Source organism: Aquarana catesbeiana, linkage group LG03 (genome assembly GCF_042186555.1).
Source record: "Aquarana catesbeiana isolate 2022-GZ linkage group LG03, ASM4218655v1, whole genome shotgun sequence".
Classification (NCBI taxonomy): Eukaryota; Metazoa; Chordata; class Amphibia; order Anura; family Ranidae; genus Aquarana; species Aquarana catesbeiana.
The window spans coordinates 645,280,717-645,293,699 of NC_133326.1; the positions used below are offsets into that span (position 1 = coordinate 645,280,717).

Here is a 12,983-nt window from a genome sequence, read left to right on the forward strand (position 1 = left end):
TCTCTCTGAGCCAGTGAGCATTCCCGGCAGATGTGCATAAAGACTGCCCTATTGGCAGCTCAAAGGCCTCATAGGTAAGTGAAAGGCACCGCCCGAACAGGGACTTGAACCCTGGACCCTCAGATTAAAAGTCTGATGCTCTACCGACTGAGCTATCCGGGCTCTCAAAGCTCCTCCTCCATAGCGGTCCAAGCTGCTTGAATCTTGACATGTATGGTGGAAAAAGACCATTCAGCCAAGGGGACCGGGTGCCTGAAAGCACAAGTATTTGGCTTGCCCAGGCTGGCCAATCGTCCTCTCCCGTTTAATTTTCTAGGACAGGTTGAAGATAAAAGGGAGAATCTAACCTGCAACCATGCAGATAGGGTCCAGTCCGGTACAGGTGGAGAACGCCTAAAGTTTCTGCCTTAGTTTTACCTACAGTTCAATGCTCTTTGACCGGAAACAAGGGCCTTGCAAAAAGACACCGCCCGAAAGGCTTCCTTAACCCTGGACCAACACGCTTCCAGTATTCTTAATCAGTGACTGGGTTACAAATAAAGACAGTTCACCTTGAGCCTCATGTTGCCAGGTCCAGCAGAAGAAACCCAGGCAAAAAAACGAGGTAGAGTCCACTCTGGATTACAGGCAAGTGAAGAACGAGCGGCGCGTGCCAATCACTGATTGTTCTACCCAGGCTGCGTGATGACACAAAAGCTCTCTATGGTGTCAATGGGCCCGTGACTCACTTTCTCAACTCTAACGCATCTCAGTCTGCATGTAAGAAGCCGTCACTTATCTGCTGTTGAAAACACATTGCTCAGTCTCCTCAGAGACTCTCAAAAATTGCCAGTGCTGACTGTATTTCAAGTCATCGTGGCGGGGTATTGGGAAAAGTTTTCAATTAGCAATAATCACTCTATCGAAAAGCCAGTGGCGTGCAAAACACACCTCAAAAACTTCCACCCGGTGCCAAAAAAAAGTGCCCACACATAGAGAGTGAAACACAAAAACGTGCAACGGGTGTACAGAGTCCTCCACTAGGGAAGGACCTTACCCTGATCCCCCGGGGCGTTAGGCTCCAGACAGGGACTGAGGTACTCAGACAAAGGGTCCATCCGGCCGAAACCAGGCGGACCCCCACAACTGGAAGGACTGCCGAAGCAGACCAACCCAAGTACAGTGGGGCTCTCCCGAAGAGAGACCCCTCAAAGGAGAGGGCGAACCAAGCCAAAAGGCCTATGTCCACCCCCTCCCAAGACTTTCAGAGTAGGCCCGAGGACCCACACCCTACTCGCCACACAGTGACAAAACGTGTATACAAAGACAACCAAAAAAAAGACAAAAAGGTGACAAACAGGGGTAAAAGAAAGAGTGGGGAAGATAGTGAGATGGGAGAGTGAAAGTGGCCATTGTGCTATACAATGGCCGGCCCTCCGGCCAGGCATAAAAATTTCCCCTGGTCCTGGCCAAAAGGCCCGGCCCAAGAGGCAGGTGCGAAAAACGTGTGTTGTGGTGAAGTGACCATGGTGCCATAAAATCAAGTGCTTTCACACCGTGACTATACGGCACCCCTGAACTGCCACTTCAGGGGCACATTCACCACTGGCTTTTCGAAAAAGCCCTGACCACCCAGCCCAGACCACAGCAGACCCCACCACAGACAGGAAGGATATGGAGATCAGGAAGCCGGAAAGAGCCCTTTACCATCAGGCTCTGCCGTCGCTCCCATCACTCCTCCTAATTACATTCGGGAAGTACTTGCCACTCCCTCCCCCCTTGCAAGGCAGGAGAAAGCGTTCTCTCCCAAATAACTGTCTGGAGCTAGATCCGCCCCAGTCCAGGCCAGAAGGCCAGGGTCCCGACCCTCTGGTTCAGACCCCGTGGTTCTCCATCCCCATCAGAAGGCTTCCCTTTCGGCTACAAACCGCTCCAGGTCACCTTCACTCCAGCAGGTTTTGCATAGCAACCGCAATCCCATCTTTATTTCGCCATAGATCAGGGACGGAAGCAAGCGCCACCTCCTGGAAACTGATAAGAATAGATACTACACTTGATCTTCGCCAAAAGGCCGAGAAGCAATTAGCAATAATCACTCTATCGAAAAGCCAGTGGCGTGCAAAACACACCTCAAAAACTTCCACCCGGTGCCAAAAAAAAGTGCCCACACATAGAGAGTGAAACACAAAAACGTGCAACGGGTGTACAGAGTCCTCCACTAGGGAAGGACCTTACCCTGATCCCCCGGGGCGTTAGGCTCCAGACAGGGACTGAGGTACTCAGACAAAGGGTCCATCTGGCCGAAACCAGGCGGACCCCCACAACTGGAAGGACTGCCGAAGCAGACCAACCCAAGTACAGTGGGGCTCTCCCGAAGAGAGACCCCTCAAAGGAGAGGGCGAACCAAGCCAAAAGGCCTATGTCCACCCCCTCCCAAGACTTTCAGAGTAGGCCCGAGGACCCACACCCTACTCGCCACACAGTGACAAACGTGTATACAAAACAACCAAAAAAAGGACAAAAGGTGACAAACAGGGGTAAAAGAAAGAGTGGGGAAGATAGTGAGATGGGAGAGTGAAAGTGGCCATTGTGCTATACAATGGCCGGCCCTCCGGCCAGGCATAAAAATTTCCCCTGGTCCTGGCCAAAAGGCCCGGCCCAAGAGGCAGGTGCGAAAAACGTGTGTTGTGGTGAAGTGACCATGGTGCCATAAAATCAAGTGCTTTCACACCGTGACCATACGGCACCCCTGAACTGCCACTTCAGGGGCACATTCACCACTGGCTTTTCGAAAAAGCCCTGACCCACAGCCCAGACCACAGCAGCCCCCACCCCAGGCAGAAAGGTATGGAGTTCTGGAAGCTTGGAGAGAGCCCTTGCCATCAGGCTTCACCGTCGTTCCGTCCCTCCTACCTAATTACATTTGGGAAATACTGGCCGCTCCCCCGGTGGGAGCAAGGGGAGCCAGCGTTCTCTCCCAAATAACTGTCCAGAGCTAGAGCTGCCCCAATCCAGGCCAGAAGGCCAGGATCCCGACCCTCCGCCAAGACCGAATGGTTCTCCGTCCCCATCAGAAGGCTTCCCTTTCGGCTACAAACCGCTCCGGGTTACCTTCACTCCAGCAGGTTTTGCATAGCAACCGCAATCCCATCTCTATCTCGCCATAGATCAGGGACAGAAGCAAGCGCCACCTCCTGGAAACTGATAAGAACAGATACTAGATTCGATCTTAGCCAAAGGGCCGAGAAGCAATTAGCAATAATCACGCCTCAGTTGAACCTCATTGGCTATGATACTGCCACTGCGCAAAGCTAACCAAATCAGTGCCTGCCAACATCTGCCCTTCCTTGGAGGAGAAATTGACATTGAGGAGAGACACATAAGTGTCATCCAGTGGGCCGCTGAGCATTCTGGGACTTGGCATGTTAATGAGACAGGGACGATGCCTAAGTGGGCATTGTTTACCCACTGAATAGTGTTAGCATTTGAAAGAACTAAGGAGAATCTAAAGGGACAGGGCCCTAGATGTCAGATGCGTTTCTCCCACAGCAGTCCTGAAAGGCCACTGGGAGCGTATGTGTTTGAACAGCTATGCTGCTGAGAAAAGACCAAGGTGGAAGGATTTGGGGCCTTTGTTGAAAGTTCGCTAGATAACATGCCTGAACTGGAGCCCAGGTAAGCTGCCATAGACAAGGGTTGTTGGGAAACAGTTGGTCAAGCAATCACCTTCAGCCACCTTTATTTCTGGCAGATTCCAGGAGCCTAGAAAGGGGGAAGTTAGGGCATTTCATCTCTCTGAGCCAGTGAGCATTCCCGGCAGATGTGCATAAAGACTGCCCTATTGGCAGCTCAAAGGCCTCATAGGTAAGTGAAAGGCACCGCCCGAACAGGGACTTGAACCCTGGACCCTCAGATTAAAAGTCTGATGCTCTACCGACTGAGCTATCCGGGCTCTCAAAGCTCCTCCTCCATAGCGGTCCAAGCTGCTTGAATCTTGACATGTATGGTGGAAAAAGACCATTCAGCCAAGGGGACCGGGTGCCTGAAAGCACAAGTATTTGGCTTGCCCAGGCTGGCCAATCGTCCTCTCCCGTTTAATTTTCTAGGACAGGTTGAAGATAAAAGGGAGAATCTAACCTGCAACCATGCAGATAGGGTCCAGTCCGGTACAGGTGGAGAACGCCTAAAGTTTCTGCCTTAGTTTTACCTACAGTTCAATGCTCTTTGACCGGAAACAAGGGCCTTGCAAAAAGACACCGCCCGAAAGGCTTCCTTAACCCTGGACCAACACGCTTCCAGTATTCTTAATCAGTGACTGGGTTACAAATAAAGACAGTTCACCTTGAGCCTCATGTTGCCAGGTCCAGCAGAAGAAACCCAGGCAAAAAAACGAGGTAGAGTCCACTCTGGATTACAGGCAAGTGAAGAACGAGCGGCGCGTGCCAATCACTGATTGTTCTACCCAGGCTGCGTGATGACACAAAAGCTCTCTATGGTGTCAATGGGCCCGTGACTCACTTTCTCAACTCTAACGCATCTCAGTCTGCATGTAAGAAGCCATCACTTATCTGCTGTTGAAAACACATTGCTCAGTCTCCTCAGAGACTCTCAAAAATTGCCAGTGCTGACTGTATTTCAAGTCATCATGGCGGGGTATTGGGAAAAGTTTTCAATTAGCAATAATCACTCTATCGAAAAGCCAGTGGCGTGCAAAACACACCTCAAAAACTTCCACCCGGTGCCAAAAAAAAGTGCCCACACATAGAGAGTGAAACACAAAAACGTGCAACGGGTGTACAGAGTCCTCCACTAGGGAAGGACCTTACCCTGATCCCCCGGGGCGTTAGGCTCCGGACAGGGACTGAGGTACTCAGACAAAGGGTCCATCTGGCCGAAACCAGGCGGACCCCCACAACTGGAAGGACTGCCGAAGCAGACCAACCCAAGTACAGTGGGGCTCTCCCGAAGAGAGACCCCTCAAAGGAGAGGGCGAACCAAGCCAAAAGGCCTATGTCCACCCCCTCCCAAGACTTTCAGAGTAGGCCCGAGGACCCACACCCTACTCGCCACACAGTGACAAACGTGTATACAAAACAACCAAAAAAAAGGACAAAAAGGTGACAAACAGGGGTAAAAGAAAGAGTGGGGAAGATAGTGAGATGGGAGAGTGAAAGTGGCCATTGTGCTATACAATGGCCGGCCCTCCGGCCAGGCATAAAAATTTCCCCTGGTCCTGGCCAAAAGGCCCGGCCCAAGAGGCAGGTGCGAAAAACGTGTGTTGTGGTGAAGTGACCATGGTGCCATAAAATCAAGTGCTTTCACACCGTGACTATACGGCACCCCTGAACTGCCACTTCAGGGGCACATTCATCACTGGCTTTTCGAAAAAGCCCTGACCCACAGCCCAGACCACAGCAGCCCCCACCCCAGGCAGAAAGGTATGGAGTTCTGGAAGCTTGGAGAGAGCCCTTGCCATCAGGCTTCACCGTCGTTCCATCCCTCCTACCTAATTACATTTGGGAAATACTGGCCGCTCCCCCGGTGGGAGCAAGGGGAGCCAGCGTTCTCTCCCAAATAACTGTCCAGAGCTAGAGCTGCCCCAATCCAGGCCAGAAGGCCAGGATCCCGACCCTCCGCCAAGACCGAATGGTTCTCCGTCCCCATCAGAAGGCTTCCCTTTCGGCTACAAACCGCTCCGGGTTACCTTCACTCCAGCAGGTTTTGCATAGCAACCGCAATCCCATCTCTATCTCGCCATAGATCAGGGACAGAAGCAAGCGCCACCTCCTGGAAACTGATAAGAACAGATACTAGATTTGATCTTAGCCAAAGGGCCGAGAAGCAATTAGCAATAATCACGCCTCAGTTGAACCTCATTGGCTATGATACTGCCACTGCGCAAAGCTAACCAAATCAGTGCCTGCCAACATCTGCCCTTCCTTGGAGGAGAAACTGACATTGAGGAGAGACACATAAGTGTCATCCAGTGGGCCGCTGAGCATTCTGGGACTTGGCATGTTAATGAGACAGGGACGATGCCTAAGTGGGCATTGTTTACCCACTGAATAGTGTTAGCATTTGAAAGAACTAAGGAGAATCTAAAGGGACAGGGCCCTAGATGTCAGATGCGTTTCTCCCACAGCAGTCCTGAAAGGCCACTGGGAGCGTATGTGTTTGAACAGCTATGCTGCTGAGAAAAGACCAAGGTGGAAGGATTTGGGGCCTTTGTTGAAAGTTCGCTAGATAACATGCCTGAACTGGAGCCCAGGTAAGCTGCCATAGACAAGGGTTGTTGGGAAACAGTTGGTCAAGCAATCACCTTCAGCCACCTTTATTTCTGGCAGATTCCAGGAGCCTAGAAAGGGGGAAGTTAGGGCATTTCATCTCTCTGAGCCAGTGAGCATTCCCGGCAGATGTGCATAAAGACTGCCCTATTGGCAGCTCAAAGGCCTCATAGGTAAGTGAAAGGCACCGCCCGAACAGGGACTTGAACCCTGGACCCTCAGATTAAAAGTCTGATGCTCTACCGACTGAGCTATCCGGGCTCTCAAAGCTCCTCCTCCATAGCGGTCCAAGCTGCTTGAATCTTGACATGTATGGTGGAAAAAGACCATTCAGCCAAGGGGACCGGGTGCCTGAAAGCACAAGTATTTGGCTTGCCCAGGCTGGCCAATCGTCCTCTCCCGTTTAATTTTCTAGGACAGGTTGAAGATAAAAGGGAGAATCTAACCTGCAACCATGCAGATAGGGTCCAGTCCGGTACAGGTGGAGAACGCCTAAAGTTTCTGCCTTAGTTTTACCTACAGTTCAATGCTCTTTGACCGGAAACAAGGGCCTTGCAAAAAGACACCGCCCGAAAGGCTTCCTTAACCCTGGACCAACACGCTTCCAGTATTCTTAATCAGTGACTGGGTTACAAATAAAGACAGTTCACCTTGAGCCTCATGTTGCCAGGTCCAGCAGAAGAAACCCAGGCAAAAAAACGAGGTAGAGTCCACTCTGGATTACAGGCAAGTGAAGAACGAGCGGCGCGTGCCAATCACTGATTGTTCTACCCAGGCTGCGTGATGACACAAAAGCTCTCTATGGTGTCAATGGGCCCGTGACTCACTTTCTCAACTCTAACGCATCTCAGTCTGCATGTAAGAAGCCGTCACTTATCTGCTGTTGAAAACACATTGCTCAGTCTCCTCAGAGACTCTCAAAAATTGCCAGTGCTGACTGTATTTCAAGTCATCGTGGCGGGGTATTGGGAAAAGTTTTCAATTAGCAATAATCACTCTATCGAAAAGCCAGTGGCGTGCAAAACACACCTCAAAAACTTCCACCCGGTGCCAAAAAAAAGTGCCCACACATAGAGAGTGAAACACAAAAACGTGCAACGGGTGTACAGAGTCCTCCACTAGGGAAGGACCTTACCCTGATCCCCCGGGGCGTTAGGCTCCAGACAGGGACTGAGGTACTCAGACAAAGGGTCCATCCGGCCGAAACCAGGCGGACCCCCACAACTGGAAGGACTGCCGAAGCAGACCAACCCAAGTACAGTGGGGCTCTCCCGAAGAGAGACCCCTCAAAGGAGAGGGCGAACCAAGCCAAAAGGCCTATGTCCACCCCCTCCCAAGACTTTCAGAGTAGGCCCGAGGACCCACACCCTACTCGCCACACAGTGACAAAACGTGTATACAAAGACAACCAAAAAAAAGACAAAAAGGTGACAAACAGGGGTAAAAGAAAGAGTGGGGAAGATAGTGAGATGGGAGAGTGAAAGTGGCCATTGTGCTATACAATGGCCGGCCCTCCGGCCAGGCATAAAAATTTCCCCTGGTCCTGGCCAAAAGGCCCGGCCCAAGAGGCAGGTGCGAAAAACGTGTGTTGTGGTGAAGTGACCATGGTGCCATAAAATCAAGTGCTTTCACACCGTGACTATACGGCACCCCTGAACTGCCACTTCAGGGGCACATTCACCACTGGCTTTTCGAAAAAGCCCTGACCACCCAGCCCAGACCACAGCAGACCCCACCACAGACAGGAAGGATATGGAGATCAGGAAGCCGGAAAGAGCCCTTTACCATCAGGCTCTGCCGTCGCTCCCATCACTCCTCCTAATTACATTCGGGAAGTACTTGCCACTCCCTCCCCCCTTGCAAGGCAGGAGAAAGCGTTCTCTCCCAAATAACTGTCTGGAGCTAGATCCGCCCCAGTCCAGGCCAGAAGGCCAGGGTCCCGACCCTCTGGTTCAGACCCCGTGGTTCTCCATCCCCATCAGAAGGCTTCCCTTTCGGCTACAAACCGCTCCAGGTCACCTTCACTCCAGCAGGTTTTGCATAGCAACCGCAATCCCATCTTTATTTCGCCATAGATCAGGGACGGAAGCAAGCGCCACCTCCTGGAAACTGATAAGAATAGATACTACACTTGATCTTCGCCAAAAGGCCGAGAAGCAATTAGCAATAATCACTCTATCGAAAAGCCAGTGGCGTGCAAAACACACCTCAAAAACTTCCACCCGGTGCCAAAAAAAAGTGCCCACACATAGAGAGTGAAACACAAAAACGTGCAACGGGTGTACAGAGTCCTCCACTAGGGAAGGACCTTACCCTGATCCCCCGGGGCGTTAGGCTCCGGACAGGGACTGAGGTACTCAGACAAAGGGTCCATCTGGCCGAAACCAGGCGGACCCCCACAACTGGAAGGACTGCCGAAGCAGACCAACCCAAGTACAGTGGGGCTCTCCCGAAGAGAGACCCCTCAAAGGAGAGGGCGAACCAAGCCAAAAGGCCTATGTCCACCCCCTCCCAAGACTTTCAGAGTAGGCCCGAGGACCCACACCCTACTCGCCACACAGTGACAAACGTGTATACAAAACAACCAAAAAAAGGACAAAAAGGTGACAAACAGGGGTAAAAGAAAGAGTGGGGAAGATAGTGAGATGGGAGAGTGAAAGTGGCCATTGTGCTATACAATGGCCGGCCCTCCGGCCAGGCATAAAAATTTCCCCTGGTCCTGGCCAAAAGGCCCGGCCCAAGAGGCAGGTGCGAAAAACGTGTGTTGTGGTGAAGTGACCATGGTGCCATAAAATCAAGTGCTTTCACACCGTGACTATACGGCACCCCTGAACTGCCACTTCAGGGGCACATTCATCACTGGCTTTTCGAAAAAGCCCTGACCCACAGCCCAGACCACAGCAGCCCCCACCCCAGGCAGAAAGGTATGGAGTTCTGGAAGCTTGGAGAGAGCCCTTGCCATCAGGCTTCACCGTCGTTCCATCCCTCCTACCTAATTACATTTGGGAAATACTGGCCGCTCCCCCGGTGGGAGCAAGGGGAGCCAGCGTTCTCTCCCAAATAACTGTCCAGAGCTAGAGCTGCCCCAATCCAGGCCAGAAGGCCAGGATCCCGACCCTCCGCCAAGACCGAATGGTTCTCCGTCCCCATCAGAAGGCTTCCCTTTCGGCTACAAACCGCTCCGGGTTACCTTCACTCCAGCAGGTTTTGCATAGCAACCGCAATCCCATCTCTATCTCGCCATAGATCAGGGACAGAAGCAAGCGCCACCTCCTGGAAACTGATAAGAACAGATACTAGATTTGATCTTAGCCAAAGGGCCGAGAAGCAATTAGCAATAATCACGCCTCAGTTGAACCTCATTGGCTATGATACTGCCACTGCGCAAAGCTAACCAAATCAGTGCCTGCCAACATCTGCCCTTCCTTGGAGGAGAAATTGACATTGAGGAGAGACACATAAGTGTCATCCAGTGGGCCGCTGAGCATTCTGGGACTTGGCATGTTAATGAGACAGGGACGATGCCTAAGTGGGCATTGTTTACCCACTGAATAGTGTTAGCATTTGAAAGAACTAAGGAGAATCTAAAGGGACAGGGCCCTAGATGTCAGATGCGTTTCTCCCACAGCAGTCCTGAAAGGCCACTGGGAGCGTATGTGTTTGAACAGCTATGCTGCTGAGAAAAGACCAAGGTGGAAGGATTTGGGGCCTTTGTTGAAAGTTCGCTAGATAACATGCCTGAACTGGAGCCCAGGTAAGCTGCCATAGACAAGGGTTGTTGGGAAACAGTTGGTCAAGCAATCACCTTCAGCCACCTTTATTTCTGGCAGATTCCAGGAGCCTAGAAAGGGGGAAGTTAGGGCATTTCATCTCTCTGAGCCAGTGAGCATTCCCGGCAGATGTGCATAAAGACTGCCCTATTGGCAGCTCAAAGGCCTCATAGGTAAGTGAAAGGCACCGCCCGAACAGGGACTTGAACCCTGGACCCTCAGATTAAAAGTCTGATGCTCTACCGACTGAGCTATCCGGGCTCTCAAAGCTCCTCCTCCATAGCGGTCCAAGCTGCTTGAATCTTGACATGTATGGTGGAAAAAGACCATTCAGCCAAGGGGACCGGGTGCCTGAAAGCACAAGTATTTGGCTTGCCCAGGCTGGCCAATCGTCCTCTCCCGTTTAATTTTCTAGGACAGGTTGAAGATAAAAGGGAGAATCTAACCTGCAACCATGCAGATAGGGTCCAGTCCGGTACAGGTGGAGAACGCCTAAAGTTTCTGCCTTAGTTTTACCTACAGTTCAATGCTCTTTGACCGGAAACAAGGGCCTTGCAAAAAGACACCGCCCGAAAGGCTTCCTTAACCCTGGACCAACACGCTTCCAGTATTCTTAATCAGTGACTGGGTTACAAATAAAGACAGTTCACCTTGAGCCTCATGTTGCCAGGTCCAGCAGAAGAAACCCAGGCAAAAAAACGAGGTAGAGTCCACTCTGGATTACAGGCAAGTGAAGAACGAGCGGCGCGTGCCAATCACTGATTGTTCTACCCAGGCTGCGTGATGACACAAAAGCTCTCTATGGTGTCAATGGGCCCGTGACTCACTTTCTCAACTCTAATGCATCTCAGTCTGCATGTAAGAAGCCGTCACTTATCTGCTGTTGAAAACACATTGCTCAGTCTCCTCAGAGACTCTCAAAAATTGCCAGTGCTGACTGTATTTCAAGTCATCGTGGCGGGGTATTGGGAAAAGTTTTCAATTAGCAATAATCACTCTATCGAAAAGCCAGTGGCGTGCAAAACACACCTCAAAAACTTCCACCCGGTGCCAAAAAAAAGTGCCCACACATAGAGAGTGAAACACAAAAACGTGCAACGGGTGTACAGAGTCCTCCACTAGGGAAGGACCTTACCCTGATCCCCCGGGGCGTTAGGCTCCGGACAGGGACTGAGGTACTCAGACAAAGGGTCCATCCGGCCGAAACCAGGCGGACCCCCACAACTGGAAGGACTGCCGAAGCAGACCAACCCAAGTACAGTGGGGCTCTCCCGAAGAGAGACCCCTCAAAGGAGAGGGCGAACCAAGCCAAAAGGCCTATGTCCACCCCCTCCCAAGACTTTCAGAGTAGGCCCGAGGACCCACACCCTACTCGCCACACAGTGACAAAACGTGTATACAAAGACAACCAAAAAAAAGACAAAAAGGTGACAAACAGGGGTAAAAGAAAGAGTGGGGAAGATAGTGAGATGGGAGAGTGAAAGTGGCCATTGTGCTATACAATGGCCGGCCCTCCGGCCAGGCATAAAAATTTCCCCTGGTCCTGGCCAAAAGGCCCGGCCCAAGAGGCAGGTGCGAAAAACGTGTGTTGTGGTGAAGTGACCATGGTGCCATAAAATCAAGTGCTTTCACACCGTGACTATACGGCACCCCTGAACTGCCACTTCAGGGGCACATTCACCACTGGCTTTTCGAAAAAGCCCTGACCACCCAGCCCAGACCACAGCAGACCCCACCACAGACAGGAAGGATATGGAGATCAGGAAGCCGGAAAGAGCCCTTTACCATCAGGCTCTGCCGTCGCTCCCATCACTCCTCCTAATTACATTCGGGAAGTACTTGCCACTCCCTCCCCCCTTGCAAGGCAGGAGAAAGCGTTCTCTCCCAAATAACTGTCTGGAGCTAGATCCGCCCCAGTCCAGGCCAGAAGGCCAGGGTCCCGACCCTCTGGTTCAGACCCCGTGGTTCTCCATCCCCATCAGAAGGCTTCCCTTTCGGCTACAAACCGCTCCAGGTCACCTTCACTCCAGCAGGTTTTGCATAGCAACCGCAATCCCATCTTTATTTCGCCATAGATCAGGGACGGAAGCAAGCGCCACCTCCTGGAAACTGATAAGAATAGATACTACACTTGATCTTCGCCAAAAGGCCGAGAAGCAATTAGCAATAATCACGCCTCAGTTGAACCTCATTGGCTATGATACTGCCACTGCGCAAAGCTAACCAAATCAGTGCCTGCCAACATCTGCCCTTCCTTGGAGGAGAAATTGACATTGAGGAGAGACACATAAGTGTCATCCAGTGGGCCGCTGAGCATTCTGGGACTTGGCATGTTAATGAGACAGGGACGATGCCTAAGTGGGCATTGTTTACCCACTGAATAGTGTTAGCATTTGAAAGAACTAAGGAGAATCTAAAGGGACAGGGCCCTAGATGTCAGATGCGTTTCTCCCACAGCAGTCCTGAAAGGCCACTGGGAGCGTATGTGTTTGAACAGCTATGCTGCTGAGAAAAGACCAAGGTGGAAGGATTTGGGGCCTTTGTTGAAAGTTCGCTAGATAACATGCCTGAACTGGAGCCCAGGTAAGCTGCCATAGACAAGGGTTGTTGGGAAACAGTTGGTCAAGCAATCACCTTCAGCCACCTTTATTTCTGGCAGATTCCAGGAGCCTAGAAAGGGGGAAGTTAGGGCATTTCATCTCTCTGAGCCAGTGAGCATTCCCGGCAGATGTGCATAAAGACTGCCCTATTGGCAGCTCAAAGGCCTCATAGGTAAGTGAAAGGCACCGCCCGAACAGGGACTTGAACCCTGGACCCTCAGATTAAAAGTCTGATGCTCTACCGACTGAGCTATCCGGGCTCTCAAAGCTCCTCCTCCATAGCGGTCCAAGCTGCTTGAATCTTGACATGTATGGTGGAAAAAGACCATTCAGCCAAGGGGACCGGGTGC

At 51.6% G+C, this 12,983-nt stretch overlaps 5 non-coding genes and 10 pseudogenes across 5 annotated transcripts; all 15 read right to left on the reverse strand.

Moving 5' to 3' along the window:
- Positions 1-89: 89 nt before the first annotated feature.
- Positions 90-162, reverse strand: TRNAK-UUU (transfer RNA lysine (anticodon UUU)). Its single transcript has one exon. It is a non-coding gene; the product is annotated as a tRNA-Lys (tRNA).
- A 641-nt stretch (positions 163-803) lies between these two features.
- On the reverse strand, positions 804-925 carry LOC141135656 (U4 spliceosomal RNA; annotated as a pseudogene).
- Positions 926-1,929: 1,004 nt separating this feature from the next.
- Positions 1,930-2,062, reverse strand: LOC141135886 (U2 spliceosomal RNA; annotated as a pseudogene).
- Positions 2,063-3,227: 1,165 nt separating this feature from the next.
- LOC141135450 (U4 spliceosomal RNA) lies at positions 3,228-3,292 on the reverse strand (annotated as a pseudogene).
- A 566-nt stretch (positions 3,293-3,858) lies between these two features.
- On the reverse strand, positions 3,859-3,931 carry TRNAK-UUU (transfer RNA lysine (anticodon UUU)). Its single transcript has one exon. It is a non-coding gene; the product is annotated as a tRNA-Lys (tRNA).
- A 641-nt stretch (positions 3,932-4,572) lies between these two features.
- LOC141135468 (U4 spliceosomal RNA) lies at positions 4,573-4,694 on the reverse strand (annotated as a pseudogene).
- A 1,126-nt stretch (positions 4,695-5,820) lies between these two features.
- LOC141135451 (U4 spliceosomal RNA) lies at positions 5,821-5,885 on the reverse strand (annotated as a pseudogene).
- Positions 5,886-6,451: 566 nt separating this feature from the next.
- TRNAK-UUU (transfer RNA lysine (anticodon UUU)) lies at positions 6,452-6,524 on the reverse strand. The gene has a single exon. It is a non-coding gene; the product is annotated as a tRNA-Lys (tRNA).
- A 641-nt stretch (positions 6,525-7,165) lies between these two features.
- LOC141135657 (U4 spliceosomal RNA) lies at positions 7,166-7,287 on the reverse strand (annotated as a pseudogene).
- A 1,004-nt stretch (positions 7,288-8,291) lies between these two features.
- LOC141135887 (U2 spliceosomal RNA) lies at positions 8,292-8,424 on the reverse strand (annotated as a pseudogene).
- Positions 8,425-9,590: 1,166 nt separating this feature from the next.
- Positions 9,591-9,655, reverse strand: LOC141135452 (U4 spliceosomal RNA; annotated as a pseudogene).
- A 566-nt stretch (positions 9,656-10,221) lies between these two features.
- On the reverse strand, positions 10,222-10,294 carry TRNAK-UUU (transfer RNA lysine (anticodon UUU)). The gene has a single exon. It is a non-coding gene; the product is annotated as a tRNA-Lys (tRNA).
- Positions 10,295-10,935: 641 nt separating this feature from the next.
- On the reverse strand, positions 10,936-11,057 carry LOC141135658 (U4 spliceosomal RNA; annotated as a pseudogene).
- Positions 11,058-12,189: 1,132 nt separating this feature from the next.
- Positions 12,190-12,254, reverse strand: LOC141135375 (U4 spliceosomal RNA; annotated as a pseudogene).
- A 566-nt stretch (positions 12,255-12,820) lies between these two features.
- Positions 12,821-12,893, reverse strand: TRNAK-UUU (transfer RNA lysine (anticodon UUU)). The gene has a single exon. It is a non-coding gene; the product is annotated as a tRNA-Lys (tRNA).
- Between the last annotated feature and the right edge of the window lie 90 nt (positions 12,894-12,983).